The sequence below is a fragment of the Amphibalanus amphitrite genome, unplaced genomic scaffold, assembly GCF_019059575.1.
Source record: "Amphibalanus amphitrite isolate SeventyFive unplaced genomic scaffold, NRLGWU_Aamphi_draft 000150F_arrow, whole genome shotgun sequence".
Lineage (NCBI taxonomy): Eukaryota > Metazoa > Arthropoda > Thecostraca > Balanomorpha > Balanidae > Amphibalanus > Amphibalanus amphitrite.
In genome coordinates this window covers 666,476-683,907 of record NW_024881645.1, presented here as the reverse complement: position 1 = coordinate 683,907, position 17,432 = coordinate 666,476, and the positions used below count along the sequence as shown (strand labels likewise).

The following is a 17,432-nucleotide window of genomic DNA, read 5'->3' as shown; positions in this document are numbered from 1 at the left end:
ACCGTGTGTTGACAGTCCCTCCCCGCCGGTCGGCGCGACTCGGGGGTTTTATTACATGGGGGAACGGCAGGGACCGAGGCGGAGACCCATACGACATCTAGCGGCACTCCCTTGAACCAACAAAACAGTCAAAAGGTGGATATGATTCGGGCTTAATTCCAGTCACAGCTCCAACATTTCTGAAAAGTAAACTTCATTTTCGTGTGAAGAAATGTTCTGTGCACATTTCTATGTAGCCACTTTTTTATTTTATGCCTCACACAAAAAATAAAAGATGAGCAAAGTTTTACTTTCATTTTTTGCAACATTGCAAAAAGAAAATGGAAAATCGGAGTACATAGAATTGTTGTCCACTTTGAGGATATGCGGTTGCCATTCATTTTTCGCGCCTAGTTTGAATGACGTTTAATGAATTTCGGCCAAAACTTTTCAGTTTTTCCACCTTTATCGTGCAATATCAACGTGAATATTGCACGGAATCAAACAACTTGTCCAGAGTAGGCTTCGTATACCTATGGAGCAGGTACATGCCAAATTTGAGGCTAATATCTCTATCGGTTTTCAAGATATTGCGGTTTTTCACCTCCCATTGACTTAACATTAACAACGCACCCTTAATTCCAGTCACAGTTCAGATATTTCTGAAAAGTAAACTTCAGTTTCGTGTGAAGAAATGTTCTGTGCACATTTCTATGTAGCCGGTTTTTTGTTTTATGCCTCACACAAAAAAAAAAGAAAGATGAGCAAAGTTTTACTTTCATTTTTTGCAATATTGCAAAAAGAAAATGGAAAATCGGACTACATAGAATTGTTGTCCACTTTGAGGAGATGCGGGTGCCATTCATTTTTTGCGCCTAGTTTGAATGACATTTAATGAATTTCGGCTCAAACTTTTCAGTTTTTCCACCTTTATCGTGCAATATCAACGTGAATATTGCACGGAATCAAACAACTTGTCCAAAGTAGGCTTTGTATACCCATGGAGCAGGTAAGTACATGCCAAATTTGAGGCTAATATCTCTATCGGTTTTCAAGATATTGCGGTTTTTCACCTCCCATTGACTTAACATTAACATCGCACCCTTAAGGTCCTAGGCCATCGGGTGACCTTCCAGGTCAGGTCAATGACCCGAAAACCGGGAAAATCGGGACCTGTTAGAAAGTCGTAAAGTGTGGCTGTTATGTGGTTTTCCGGGGTGCTGATCACGAATATCGTGTTAGTTTTGATCAGAGATGATGTCTTGAAGCATTTAGACCAGGTCGGGTCAGGTCAGGTCAGGTCAACCGGTAGGGGTTGTGACGGGTATTCGTAATACGTGTCAACCGCCTCTGACAGCTTCGTAACATGTTACGAAGGCACCAAAACTACTTCGTAAATGTTCAAATGGTTGCTAAATTCGAGTTCAGCTCCAAAAACTAGCCTAGAAACACGTAAAACTCGAAAAAGTGAACCGAGGTCACCCGAGGTCACCAAAGGTCAATGACCTGACCTGACCTTCAGGTGACCTTGACACCCACCCTAATGTATGGAAGCAACATCAAATCACATGTTTGAACGTTTGAAACCACGAAAAGCTTGCAAACGCGCGGCTAATGCGAGCCGACATACGCCGAATCGCGATTCCGGCCAAACATGGTCTCGGAAAAGAGGTCACAGGTCAAAGGTCATTTGGGTCAGGGTCATGAAATTTTCAGGGTAGGTGTAAAATTGATCAATGCGAGGGTACTGGAAGTTTCGTAGCAATCGGCCGCTTTTTACGCGAGTAATTCGCGAAAAACCTTAGGGGGGGTTGCATCAACCCCCCCTGTGCCGGCGAGGGTTAAGCATGAATTATGTCATGCCATTGATCTTCACTTAAATAAATCATACTTAATAGCTGATATTTAGATAAAAATATTTTCCTGAATGAAACACATTGATTTAGTGGTGTGAAGTATGCTAACAATATGCTATAAATGCCTGCCGCCCCGAGCTATTTATTGCTTATTTACAACCCGCGAAAAGCAACACCCTAAAGCAAACGTTTGCGGTGGTATGCAGCGGAAATCCTACGCGTTCCGCGGCGTTGGCGGTTCGCTTAGAAGCCCAACTCGTCACAATGTCCGCCAAGGTCACGTGCTCATCAGCCGTCATAAGGAAGGCATGGCACGCGGCGCGGCGCATCTAATTAGCCTCCGACTCCCACTTGGAAGGCCGGCCCATGAAGGTGTGGGGTGGGGGCTGTGTGATAATTATGCAGTGGAATGAACGGTCTGTGCCGTATCGCAGAGGCAAGTGATCGTAGAGATGTAAAACAATGACATTATAGGTATTGTTGATGTTCGTGCCAATAGGGTATTTGATGTTGCAATGCGATACTTATTGATCGCTTGTGTTATGTAATTATTTATGTACCTATATCATTGATAGTTTTTCCGTCCATTTTTGTCATTTTATCTGCTCCGGTACCTTGGTCATTTTAGTTTGTCCCGAAGCCACTATAATTCCTCCACATGTCGTACTACGTGCACGTCCGTAATATTCGGTTGCTCGTGACGGCTCGCTCGTTTGCACTGAGAACGACGTTGGCGCACACTGTCGGACACCCGTCGTAGCGGGAAGTCCCCTCTCGTGAAATGGCCACTTTCTGACTCCATGTAACCTTTCTGTCCCCGCCACAGACCTCCCGATGGGACCAGCTGCAGTTCATACCGATGCATTGCGCGTTCGGATGACGCTGTGGTGTTTGTGGTCATTTGTCACTACGTGAGGATTAGTTAGGCTGCCACTCTAAGGGACTGTCCGGTATAGATCAAAACAGAACTTGCGGCGATGACATCGCGTGAATTGCTTTTATATCAACTTCAGAACTATATAATACGCAATACGCCAGAAATCTGATGCGTATGAGTTTTTAAAGTATGAGAATTTTAACCCGCGCCCCGCTGGGCTATTCAGCCATACGCGCCCTGCTGGGGGGGGGGGCAGATTCTGCCCCCCCCCCCTGTCTAACTTCCGAACCGATGGTCGTAGAAAGACGGGAAAAACGGCAATCGAAAGCTCTCAACAAGGCGGATCTTAAGAGCCCAAATTTTTTTGCTTAAGTAGGTCAGAGGTCAGGTCAAGGTCAGGTCAAGGGTACAAAATACAAGTTTCTACAGTATCGGCCTTGCACCGTAGTTGCCGAAGATTGGACTGAGGCTGATTGCCCAAAACGTGTTCTTAGACTACCAAGGCAATATTCGTTGCATACAATGTCATTCAAAGGTCAAGGTCAAGGTCAGGTCAGGTCAGGTCACCAAAAACAAAATATAGAAAAGGGCATGTGCGACACATGTTTTATGGGTCATTTTACTCATAGAATTCAAAAGGCACACTCAATAAGTGATCTGGACCACCTCTGGATGAATTTCAGGTCAAGGTCAGGTCAAGGTCAGGTCAAGTGAGGTCAAATTTTGAAGTTGGTTTTTAAGGCCTAAAAAGGTGTCTATCTGATGCAGTTTTTCACGGCGAATCGAATGGTGCTATTTTTGTTTCCGTACGAGGTCTAAAACTTTCAAAAAATTCATTTTTTTCAAAAAATTTGTGTGTCGTCCCAGCCAGCAATTTTGCTCCGGGCCCAAGCAGGCTAAAGTGCGGATTGCCCGAGATTTTTAGTAGGGCTAAAGTCGGCTAGGGCTTGGGCTAAAGTCGGCGTATGACACAAAAACGCCGACTAAAGCCCATGCTCTGCCGGAGGTATGCCCGCTCTGCGAGCTCCGGACAGCCGTAGTTTAGCCCTAGTTGAGCGACGATTGGCGTTAGCCCGATTTAAGCCCGAGCAGTGAATCCATTTATATAATGGAGGTTACTCTGGGCCCGAGCGGGCTGAACTCCGGCAAGCCCACTCTGTGTGCCCTGTCTATCCCGACTTAAGCCATAGAAGTGAATGGGGTTTATACATTGCAAACTGCTGTGGCTTTGCTCGGGTTCGGCTCGAGTGACGGCTCCTGTTTTCTCAAGTCTCGACTTGACTTCATCTTGCTTTTGCTTCACACTGGATCAAGTAGCAAGGAGCAGCCAATGCACTTTCAGCAGGTTGTGCGGTTACAATGCATATCCAAAATTGTTACGGTCACTCATATGCTCTGTTAACCGGTCATCGAGCATTGCGAAAGGAAAGTAGTGGTTGACTTTGATTGAATGTGTATTTCAAACGACTACAGACACGTCAAATGAAACAAAAATACATGAAACAGTGGACTGCAAACTGCAGCAATATTAAGGCATGAGTCATGAAAAAGCGCCATTAAAACTATAAAACAATCACAAGGCCCGCTAGCCTCCCTCTCCGTTCATAATACTTGTTGAACACCCCACCGAAAGCATAAAGTAAGGACAGCAAGTAATCGCTCATAAGACATAAAGCAATTAGCAAACAATCGTTTATAAGGAACTTCACTCTGGTGAATGGGAGCTTTGTAGGCGTCTAGCTCCTCCACACACACACATCTGCATAGATGGTCGGCCAGCTTTCGGCGCAGTTTCCATATACATATGTAGGTGTACCTACTTAATTATAAGCAGACAGTTTCCGCTAAACCACTTGGCGAGGGCGACTGCGGCGTCGACCCGATCCTGGTTTGTATAACTATTCATTTTTTTTGAACCATTTGTTCTAATGGTACGCACCTGAAAAAGAGATTAATTGGTTTAATTTACATTGCATGTTTGCTTGAAAAATAACTTATTGTTACATTTATACTGTAAAAGCACTTCTCATTGATCCGTATATAAAATGTTCATTCGATTTTCAACGCGGACAGAGAATGAGCGTGCTCGGTGATAAGTAGATAAATATTTGTGTTTTGTATTTCATTTTCCTGGTCCAGAAGTGCTGGTATTTCACAAAGATATAAAGGCACGAAATGCGGCTTTTCTGAGCGAGGGTAGGGGAAGCCGCGGGAAGCCCGGGCGCGGGGGAAGCCCGGCCACCCCGTTTCCGGCTAAATTATTCACAATAAAATGCTCAACTGTTTGTCCTTTCAGCGTGGCAGCTAAGGTAACGCCAGCAAAAAAGTTAAGGCTGACAAAAATTGCATATTGTTAAAGTTATAGCGCAAAAATGATATTTTAAGGGTTTTTAGCTAAAAAGTGAGATATCTTGCACTGTTAACCCTATTAGTGGCAGGGGGGGGGTTGTTTTTATCCACCCCTCAGGTTTTTCGGGAATATCTCCAAAACCGCTGAAGCTACGATGCTGAAATTTTCTGACTTTTCCTAAAACTAAATTGGGCACATTCCCTGAAAATTTCAAGTTCATAACTTTACCAGGGGCGGCTCCAGAGCACTGGGAATTGGGGGGTCCTATTCGTGAAGCGAGTCATTTGGGCGAAGATCACGATGCTGCACCAGTTTTACGAACAGTGAATGAAAGGTATCATGTGATAACATAAACAAAGTTATTGTGCATCCTCTTTTGACACGTTTTTGCTATAATAGGCGGATCCAGGCGTCCAAAAAGGGGGGTTATTTTTTACCTCCCAACATAGGTGCCCTGACACCGCCTATGCATGACCAATACAATTTTAGTCGTTCTCTCATAAGAAAATTGTAACATAACAAGACCATTGCCACCCTTTTTAGAAACAGTACCAACAAAAACCTTATTTACTATACTTTTTGTGTACCCCCAATCTCAATGATCTGTATCCGCCTATGATCTTTGAAAATGCATATTTTTAGGATCCATGTGAATTCCTGGTTCATTCTCTATCGATCGGCAAAAGTTGCATTAAGATTGGTTCAGAAACCTGGCCGTGATAAACAGTCTAAAATGTATCTGCAATTTGCCCTTTTTTACCCCCCTCTACCCCCCTATTGACATTTTTTAATTTTATTTTTTTTAGAAATGTAGATCTCGTTGAGCCAAATCGAATGCCGTTTGAATTTTGAAAATCGGCCCGTTAGATCTCGAGATATCAAGGGGGGGTCGTAAACAGCCCCCCTGCCACTAATATGGGGTAGCCAGGAGCCTGCCACTAATAGGGTTAATGTTATACCATACAGTACTAATATTTATACGAATGTTATGTAAGGACCGTTTAAGTGTTTGTAGTGAGGGGTGACGAGGCAGGCTGGCTTAAGTATGACATTTTTTCGAATATCGCTGTTCTAAAATAAAAATTAGCACATTGGGGTAACCCCGGGCGAGTGGCCAAGCTTACCCCCAACCGAGAGCAATGCTACTAAACCACTGTTTTCCATGAGATAATAGGTACTGAGCAGGTTTGGTTTACACCTAGATCAAAGATAAATTTCGAAAATAAACATGTTATCATAGACCAAGCCAGTCATGTCACTTAAGGTCAACTAGGGTCAAACTACGTTTTTGCAGATAACGCGACAGACAATGAAGCTAGAGCTTCAAAAATGGTGTCGTTGTGTTCTTCTTCATCAGCCGAGTCGAATGATATGCAATATGATGCATTAAGGTAAAAAGAAAAATAAATTTTAAGGAATTTTGAAATACACATTTTTTGTCAATTTTGCATCACGATTTTCATCGACCTGTACTGTATATGTAGTAGACGCTAGCTAAAATACCAGTAGTGACATACACTCTAAGATGTCCAGAGCTAATCAGTACCTTAATATTTCACTTTCCGTTAATATTTGGAAAACACATAATGGTTTCATCAACTCGTTGTAAAGCGCTGGGGAGGTGGCCGGCGTAAGGCGTTACCCCTATGCCGGGCTTACCCCAGAAAAATCAACACTTTTTTAAAACTCGATTTTCTCAACCTTATACTTATTCCACGAAACCGAATTTTTGGGAAAACACGGCCAATGAACTTAGCTAGCTAGCAGGATATCAACATTTTATACAGCACGTATGGTATGTAATAAAAATGAAAAAGAGCTTACTATGCCGGGCTTCCCCCGGCTTCCCCTATAAGTCGCCAGGCTGAACAGCTATTCAGCTTCACGTTTGATGGTGTGAAACTCAGTCAAAATCATGACGTTTACATACGATCAAGCGCACCATTCAATACACTTACCTACCGTAAAACTCCATGCCAGTCCACTTGATAAGAGCAGTGAGCACTATCCCTTCTTCGCGCTGCCACACGCGCCCAAACATCAACCACCAAATGCCCCAACACCGGTGTGTCGTTTCGTCGCACAGCGCGCAGACTGTCACAAACGCTGCACATGATTGGCGCAGAACTGCGCATGCGCGAACAGCCGAACAAGTATGGCTAAGCTCCGGCTTTACTCCAGTTAGCCGAAGGACACAGCCAGCTTGATCAGCCCGCGCTCCGCCCAAGTTAAGCCTGTTTTGGATGCGCGGGCAGATGTCGGGCTGAGCTACTGCTTTCCGCACGTGGGCATAGCTGCGGCATGCCCCAGCTCAGCCCTAGTAAAAAATACATTGGTTTTGATCAAAGTGGGCAAACCCAAGCTAAGCCCAAGCTGCCCGACGTTTGCCACAGTTCAGCCCAAGCGAATTGCTGGCTGGGGTGACGTCATAAAATTTTGAATAACTCCCACATTTTTGAACCGATTCTTCTAAAAATTGGTATGTAGGTGCACATAGAGCAGTTCTCTGACATATATTCCGGTTTTTCGATACACTCAAAATTTTGGATGTTATAATCATTTTCCCAAAAAAAAGTCAGTTTTTTGAAAAAAAATTGGGCCAAAATCCAAAATTTTCACAAAACCGAGATAGCCATTTGATAGACAAAGTAGAATCACGTATAACCTTTTTTGTTACGTCTTGATTCCTTTACAAATGAAGATGTTAGCGGCGTTTGAAATTTTGCCGTTTTGAGGCAAAATGGCGAACATGACGTCACTAAAACGTCAATGTCTCAAAAATTTCCGACGGATTTCGCTCAAATTTTCAGGGAATGTGTCAAATTGATGTATGATAAGGTACTGAAAGTTTGACGTCGCTGGCGTAACGCGTTTAGAAATTATTGGCGAAAAACGGGAGGGGGGGTAGATTCTGCCCCCCCCCCCAGCGGGGCGCGGGTTAACCTTCCAGGCGGTGGGGGGGCATTTTTTTGCCCCCCTTTAGTTTTTTCGATATGTCTCGAGAACCGCTGCGCCGATCGTCACCAAACTCTCAGTACCCTCCCGGGAGTAGCTAGCGCACATGCTGACCAAAATTTTTCCAAAGGCTATGATAGGTTGGCCGCTAATGACGTCAGAGTGACGTCATTTTTGCCATTTTCGACCCAAAAAAAGGTTTTGCGGGAAGAGCTGTCAGGCCTACAGCTTTAGAGATACAGAAAAATGATTCAGACATAAAAGGTGTGGAATTAAGAGGGCTACAAAACTGCTATTTCGGTTTTTCATTTTTTTTTTATTTTGACCCCTAAAAATAAAAAAATATATTTTTGAAAATAATAGCCGAAAAATCCAAAAAGTTTTTTGAATTTCGAAAAAACCGGAATATATGTAATAGTTCCTACCGCCTTCTATCTACATACCAAATTTGAGATCAATACCTCTTTTTTGGCCAAGTTATAGCGAAAACACTGTTCAAAATTGATGACGTCAAATTTTCAAACTCAATTTTTAGCAATTCTAGACCTCGTAGCGCAAAACAAAGACCACCATTAGACTCCCCGTGACGAGCTGCATCGAATCGATACCCATTTTATGCAAAAATATCAACTTTGAAATTTGACCTTTTTTGACCTGACCTTGACCTGACCTCCACCAGAAAGTGACCTAAACCGTACCTGATGGTCTTATAACCAACACCATTGAGTTGAAAATGAAAAAACTGGCCATAAAACATGCACCGCACAACCTTAGTAAAGTTGGGTTCATGTGGTGACCCTTGGTGACCTTTGGTGACCTGACCTGTGACCTGACCTGGAATGACCAGTGACCTCTAATAGCAACATATGTACTAGACAACTGACGCCTTATCGCTGATTTTCGACAAAATGCGTTTTACTCGGTGTTTTAGCACTTTCCCTAGAAGCCCCGTGAACGGTGAAACATTTTATCTTTGACCTGACCTGTGACGTCATCGGTGACCCCGAGGTCAATGAAGTTTGGTTTACCTTGACAAATTTGACAGGGCTATCGAACGCCGTTTGAATTTTCCGGATCCGTCCAGTAGTTTCGGAGATACGAGGGGGGGCAAAAAATCCCCCCCCCACCGCGCGGAAGGTGGCTGGTAGGCCCACCGCCTGCCGGGTTAATTAAAAGGTAGGTCTATGTAATTCACGCTTTGTTTCGCAGACGTCATGGTACATATTTTTTAATAATAGAGTGGTTTAAGTGTCAAACTAATTTTTGCTCAGTGCGGTACAGATCCGTTTTCGTACTCATTCTCTTGCAACAGAGGTCGAACGCTTCGTTGACTTACAGCTTGGCCATGACAATATCCCCATGCATTTCTCACGCGATATCAGTGGGCGCATCCAGTGATTCCATATATGAGTTACCCCACTGATGGTTTGGTGCTAGCCCAGAAAGTTGAACGTTCATTGTGACATGTATGACTAGATAAGTGAAACTTTTTTTAAATATAAAGGTACTGTATTATAGAAAGCCTTCGCAAACGCGTTTCGAACATATCTTCGTCGGTGCTAGCTTCCCATAATACAAAATCAAAATGTGCAATCATTCCCATAATGCATTTAATTTTGTTTTATGGGAAGCTAGCACTGACTAAGATATGTTCAAAACGCGTTTGCGAAGGCTTTCGATAACACAGTACCTTTATATTTAAAAAAAGTTTCACTTATCTAGCCCAGAAAGTCTTTATTGAGAAAAAAAAACTCCGAAAAGATTGAAGAAGGAAAGGAAACCGAAAAGATTGAAGAAAGAAAATAAACGAAAAGATTGGCTTTTTACAGGCTAGCTACCCCTCCACCCCGACCCACCTGCTGTCTCCTCTCCTCCAGTACCGGCGGGCGCCCGATGACCCGCAGCTGCCGGGTGTCTCTCACCCAGCACGGCAGTCTCCGCACTGGCTCACGTGGTGCCCGCCGAACCCACCGGGCCGCACGCCGGCCGCTGACTGCTCTCCGCGGCCACTGCGGCGACCTTCCCGAGGAGCGACCACCCTCCGCCGCTGCCCCCGGCGCCGTAAACACAACCCTCGCGCCGCGGCCGCAACCTCTCACGGTCAGAGTCGAGGTGCGAGTACCAACCGCGGATCTGCGGCCGGGAAGAATGCGTCGGTTGGAGAAACTGCACAGTACTGCACGCCAACACGGCCTGGTGCGCATGCGGGGCTCACTGGTGTTGGCAGACGGTGTGCATCCGATTCACCAGAGCGACTCTGTGAGGGAGTGGGGAGGAAGGGACACGGGTGGCGTACGGTGGTAGTACATACCAGGAATGTGAGAAAGTGATGACGTGCTTTGATTACCTGAGAAGAATGCATGAATGCCTACGTTGGATTTGGCTCGTAGAACAGGGTGATCTGCAGGTCGTCGAAGGATCCTATATTTTTAGCTTTTTACATATGGGAGCATTGTTTTGCAACACTCATAAGCTAAAAATCACATGAACTGCTGCAATTTGTAAACAAAAATTCATTCGCAAAATCAACACAAAATACAAAGAGTTGCCGTCTATTATCCAATATATTCTTCGATCATCCATTTGATTCTAAGTGTCATTTGTTTTTCAAACAGTCGTTTTCATCCGTTTCTACTTACTAGTTAGGTAGTTAATAGCCGTTTTCACGGCGGGCTATCCGGCGAATGCACCTGATTTGACCAACTCTGCACCTAATTTCTTTTACAGCAAATATCTTCATTTTATGAATCTATTTCAGTGTTTCAATCGATGATGCTCTCTGATAATATGACAAAGCAGGCATATAAGCAATTAGTGCAACCCTAGCTGATAGCTGCTAAGAGACACATTGAACCTGATTTGACCAGATCTGCACCTAATCTGTACCAGATGTGCACCAAATGTGTACCAGATGGCTGTCGTGAAAACGGCTACTAACTAGTTTCGTTTTAAGGCGATATCAGTCAGTTTAACTTCTAACTGAAATATCCCGCCGAGGGTTTTCTTATTTTGTCGGCATCAATCATGCCGTTTCAACTGAAATTTGCCCGTGCCATGTAAGGACGAATGGATTGTGCTGTCCAATTTAGGTCGTGTTATGACGCTGAAGCGTCGATCCACTTTGCTTAGTATTCATTGGACAATATTAGGGAGCGCATTATGTCATTTTGGGAATACCTAACCCTTACGAATGACAAGTCATCTTACACTGATCTAAGCAGTGATCCAAGGTTGCATATGAGAGACTCTCTAACATTCAGTACCGGAATAGCTATATCCTCTCCCTCTCCCTTTCTCTCCCTCTCTCTCTCTCTCTCTTTCTTTCTCTCTCTCTCTTTCTTTCTCTCTCTCTCTCTCTTTCTCTCTCCCTCCCTCCCTCCCTCTCTCTCTCTCTCTCTCCCTCTCTCTCTCTCTCTCTCTCTCTCTCTCTAAACCTTCCCGCCACTCCTTCCTTCAGTTTTGTCCGATGTCCTTCTCCTTTTATATAACATCTCATCAGTCAGACTTTTAAAACTCATGGCGCACTTCTCGGCAGCAAATGAGGAAGCCAGCGTGGCGGTGACTTGCGTGACACATCAATAGAACAGGGCAGTAACGCTCGTTTGTGGCTGCTCACATGTGACAGCGACAACAAACCCTGAAAAACGGCAGCCGCTTTGGACATGTCAGACACTGCACCCGGATGGATTTGAGGAAATTTGCGAGACCTTGAGACTGATAAACATATTTTATGGAGTTCACGGTCCAGAACTGGTAGCTTTACCTACTTCAATATTTTAAGTTTTAAAAATAGTTTGGAGGTGATATCCTGATCTTAGTTTTACGCTCCGTAGATTATAGATAAGTACGTCACAAAATGAAACGAACATTTCTACATGTGTGATTCGTTCTTGTGCGCTGATGCAGTTTTAAATGTAGGGGAGAGCGGGGAGAGTTGTATCATGTCCAAGTTGTATCAGGGCGAATTGTGCCAAACTTATCCAATAGATGGCGCTCGTGATACGACCAGCCGACGAGGTTTTCCGGGCGCCATCTTTCCCTGCTCTGTCGTGTGGCTGGGTGGACGCGTCTCGAGGTGAGAGCCGATTTTATGTTTTTTTAATGTCATTCTAAAAAAATAAGTTGCAAGAAAATGTGTGTTTTGGGCATTTAGATGTGCACGAATTTGAAAGATCTCCGTAGCGGTGGTGAGGGTAGGTTCTAAGGCTGCGTGAGTGAAAATGGATTTCTCCAGCTGTCCGCTGTTTTTTAGCACGAGGATGTTTTTTCCAAGATGGCGGCAGGTACATGTTGTATCAGAGCCGGGTGGGGTATGTTGTAACATGTATGTATGTATGCATGTATGGGTATGTTGCTTTTGATCGCGAAAGCTAAGCCCTGGCTCGCGTTTGTAGGTAGCTAGTCAATACTCGTTCCATTTCGGCACAATGTGTTGGCTTCTTTGCTCTTAACGGGCCACTTTTGCGTCTAGTCTGTTGATGTTTCGTTCGTTTCGATGTTTCGTTCGGATTGACCTAAGTTTGGTCTAATAAAAGTGAAGCCTTTGAGCATATACATTGTATTAACCCCATTTAATGTTGTTGTTATGTTCAAAACCAGTAGCAAGCACACTCCCTGAAACGTGAAATAGTGATACAAATTACCCCACCATGTGATACAACTCACCCAAGCCATGGGGCAAGTTGTATCAAAAACATTGTTCTATTCGGCAGACCGTAGAAGAAAAACTGGTAGAGGTAGCGGAAAAGTTACTTTGCACAAAAAAGCAGAAGAATCAAGGAAGAAGATAGTATGGAAATAATGAGTTTATCACGGATAGTTACGAGGTTATGGGTCTCGGAGTAAAAACTGATACAACCCACCCCACTCTCCCCTACCTATGGTGTAACTATCTGTAAGAATCTTGGGTGTAACTCTCCTGTAGATCTGTTGCAGTCTCCAGCCACCGCCTGGAGACTGCAACACTCGTATAGGACAGCAGCACCACGCGGTGGCTGGAGACTGCAACATCTGTACAGGACAACAACACCAGACAACACATGGAGACTGCAACATCTGTACAGGACAACAACACCAGACAACACATGGAGACTGCAACATCTGTACAGGACAACAACACCAGACAACACATGGAGACTGCAACATCTGTACAGGACAACAACACCAGGCGATGGCTGAAGACTGCAACAGCTGTATATTCAGGACAACACCAAGGATGGCTGGAGACTGCAACAGCTGTACAAAACGATAGCACCAGGCGGCGGCTGGGGACTGCAACAGCTGTAGACAGCAGCGCCACATGCTGGGAACTGCATCTGCGCACAAGAGAGAATAACGCTGACGCATGAGGAATACGCAGATCATGCAGGCAATACCGCCTCGTAATAGATAACCACATGCTCAATGGTCAAACAGAAGGTAGTCGTTTTCCTATTACTGCCGAATTTCAATGCCACTGGCTAGCATTTCCATGAGAACCAGGCTGCAGACAAGTATGTATAGGATGAATCAAGGATTTAGGTATGGCCGATGACGCCACGCCACTCCATCCGAAACAGATTGGACAGGAGCTGAAAAATGTAAGAGAAGGATTCGTTTTGTGAACGATTAACCCAAATAACATGCCGGCTTAGATCAGAGTCATAATTATGCAGACACGAACACAAAAATTACAGCTCTCGAAAGTGAAATTCACTTTCCCACTCATAGTAATGCTCACATAACATTGCTTAGGCTGGTCTAGTTATCAGTGCACATGCGATGCAACACACGCAAACTGGCTAAAACCTCTCAGCAGATGCGCGTGCCCAACTGGTAGCGGGTCTGGCCATGGCTCATCTTAGCGTTTGTTCCGAGCATAACAGGATCCAGAGAGCGAAGACGCCATCTCACCGACTCACGAAACGTTGAGGCGCTGACAGTGTGCATGTCACACCGTCGGGCGCGAGCCGTGCGTGACGGGTGACGCGCGTCACGCCGACCGCGGCTCGGTCACGGCGTGACGACCCCGTGTCGGCGCTGGTCAGAGGTGACGGAGGGTGCAAAGGGGATGGAAAGAGGGTGAGAGATGATGGGTAGAGGGTTTGGAAACAACAATAGAGTGTTGTGATTTGAGATGACAGAGGAGCAGTTGGGAGAAATGTTGGGCAGAGGGAGATAAAATCTTATCTCTGTGCTAGGGGTTCGAGAAATGACTGGAGACATCTTGCATGGATGAGCATGTTCGGGTGATAACTGTCACTTGTATCGTTGCATGAGCCTACATTGCAGTTGCACATTGCACAATTGTACTCACTGATGTAAACAGCTGGGACAAAGGTGGTGTAATGCATAGATTGAAGTTTTGAAATGATAATGGGATACAATGAAATCTTATTTGATTCTCTGCAAACATTGATCGCTAGTTACTGACCATTGGCCAAACACCACAGACCGTATCCAGTGTCGGATCATATCCTCGATTGCTAAATCTTACAATCCTCCTTCTTATTCCTAGGACTTATAACGAACCAGTTCCCACGTTGGATGAACACGTCAATGAGGACCGTGTTCACCCGGATGTTCTGTTAGTGAGCTCGGCGACTCTGCTCCAGTGCTGCAGTCACGCACATCGCAGGCAAAGAGTCAGACAGTTTCTCAGCACTTCAGCCCATCATGAAAAGTCGGCGAAAGACGAACGACGAAGGCTGGGAGGCGGGAGGAGGGGATGTGAAACGAATGTTGGTCAATGGCTGATTGTTACACAACTGAGAAATTTGTTAACATTGTACGAACAAATCAGTCTTCTGAGTTGGTACAACGCGTAACTTGCATGCTCACTTTGCACAGCCATTAACCTCTGTAGATAAACTTATCCCTTCGAGTAAAACCCGTCTCCGATGCGCCACATTTACGTGGGATGTAAAGGGAGCAAGGCCAGATGATATCGACGTGACGTCACGTTTTGTTTGCTCGGAAGAATCGCTGACCTTGAATAGATGAGATAATCATTGCACTCCTACAGGTGAACTGTTGGCAAATGCCGTGCATTTACAACTTCATTTCGTGCAATAACACAGACAGTAGTCAAATATGTAGTCACGTCATATCTAAACAGATGGAAGCTGCAGCAGTTATTCCCTTCCTCATCATTCCGCGGACGAGTGAGACCTTCAGGTGCGTGGTTTTCCTCATAATCGGCCGCCACTGATAAAGACCACCCGTACTGCAGGCCTAGCTCGGTGATCAGCAAATGATACACCCCCACGCATCTCAACTTCCCAGCTCCTCACGCCGACACACGCACTGGCGGTGCCCACAACGCACGCGCGAGCACACACACACACATACACATCACGCCCGTCTAACGGTGCAGCGCATCTCATACGTGAGGTCCTCGCAGTCTGTCGCCCTGTCGAGTCGCTCTCATCATCTCACGATCACAGAAGGATACCAGCACGGCGGCAAAGTTCGGATCAATCTATCATTCACAGCGATCCGGACCTGCAGTGGATCGAGTGACGCACTGCCGCTGGTTGCGCAGTATGTGTTGGGATCCAGAGCGGCGCGTTGGGTTGTTTATGACGGCTGCCGGTCTGGCGGGAGCGAGCTGTCAGCTCTGTGAGCGGACAGAGCCCACACACCCGTCACGGAACACAAACAATGCGTCCGACGCCGCGGCCCGGGCTGTCCAGAGCCTGCACGGCCGGACTGAACGGCAACCGCTGTCTGGTACACTACTGATACTGTCGGCACTCGGCTGTCTGGTACGTACGTACCACAGTCAACCTGTCCGGTTTGGTACTGCCAGATCCTGTCCGTTCCGTTCTGCTACCTCGCCTCTGTCTGGTGGACAGGTGCCAAGCTCTCAGGCTGTGTGGAGCCTGCATGGTTGTCCGGTCCGTCGCTACTGTCGACTGTCCGGGGTGTCCACGTCCTGTCCGGCTGTCCGGTACCACGGTCGGGCTGTCCTGTCCGACACGCCGGGGCCCGGCCCCGGACGGGCTGTTTAGCGCCAACCTGAAGAGCTCACGAAGCTCCGCGTATAAGGACGAGGCAGGCACCGAGTGACTCTGCAAACTGCTGATTTGGCATCAGTTTATTTGTCCATGCTCTTTGGTCTGCACTCTGCAATCTGCATCGCCTTCTTCCTTCCTGGTAGTAGCCTTCCACTTGTTTTAATGCTACGTCTTCCACTGCCCTTATTTGTATGTTCTTTGTCCAATACATAGGTACATAGATGAAACCTTAATTTGAAATAACCAAATGCTTAGGCATGTAGCCTATATTGTAGGTATTTATTAACCATTGTATTACTGTACGACTAAAACGATTAGACAATGGGTAAAACTCTAGGTACTGGAAACCGTTTAATGTCAAACGAAACGACCACAATTTTTTTTTTAATGTGGAGCGAGAAAATTCCTTTTAGCGTTAATTATTGGGACAATGTATTATACCGTCACTTACAACCATAGCAATGCATCTATTAGGTACTAACTATTAGGTTAGGTATAGCTAAAACGTTTGTCTCTTAACTCTTGCTAGTGCGGCGCGTGTAGGATGACTCGGGTGCGTACACGGCAGAACTGAGTCGGCGGCGGCAAGACACGTGCCCGACCGACCGCCACAATGCACGTGTAACTGACGACATCTCGTCGGTCCTCAGGGCAGGGTGTAATTAGCGTCATGAATTACAAACAGCCACGGCGCGGACGGCGCTCGGTCACGCGGACCCAGAGCCGGGACCGGCGGGACGCGCCCCCTGTTTGTGGCTGAGGTGACGGAGGTCGGCCGCGTTCAGGGACGCCGCGCCGGCTGTCCCCGACGCGTATCAAACTGGAGCATGTCCCGTGTCGACCGGCGACTTTGGGACACCGCCCTGCGACCTCCCGCCGACCTTCCCGACCCCGCGGCGTTATGGAGATCAGACGCAGCGACAAAAGGCCAGGGCGGAACGGGGACGCAGCGTGACACTGGTTGGGGCCATGGACGGTGTCCCAGTGACCGTAGGGTTCGGATGCTGGTCTATTATTCTGAAGTTAGACATTCTGTGTCATCTGAGATAGTCGAGCAGGAGCTTTAGAAATGAGGGCTGCAGCTATTGGAAGTCATCGCATCTAGCCTATGGGAGTGGTGAGTGGCAACGTGATCGCACTGGAAACGGTCCGCGAATCGTGATATACAGCTGCATGGGGTATATTGCAGAATGCTGCAAACCATCTGCAAACAGAGTAAAAAAAGTGTTTAATTTATTTGTGACTAATTTTATTGCACTTAAAAAGCGTCAATTGAAGACATCTTGCACAAAAAATGCACCAGTAAACGTGCTTTCAACATTGGTCATGGCCCATGTTTATTTAGTTGTCGTAATCTGATGAAAAGTAAGACAGGTATAGCGCAACTGCTACTTATCTGAGTTTCCCGCCTATCGCGC

The 17,432-nt window shown here is 45.9% G+C and overlaps 1 protein-coding gene across 1 annotated transcript in view; it reads right to left on the bottom strand.

The window, feature by feature from the left end:
* The window catches only part of LOC122382918 (translation initiation factor IF-2-like), a 48,066-nt gene extending 38,052 nt beyond the window's left edge, over window positions 1–10,014 (bottom strand). Inside the window, exon 1 of the mRNA XM_043368863.1 lies at window positions 9,874–10,014. The gene's annotated coding sequence lies outside the window, so the exon portion shown is untranslated. The remainder of the gene's footprint in view (window positions 1–9,873) is intronic.
* Window positions 10,015–17,432: the final 7,418 nt, after the last annotated feature.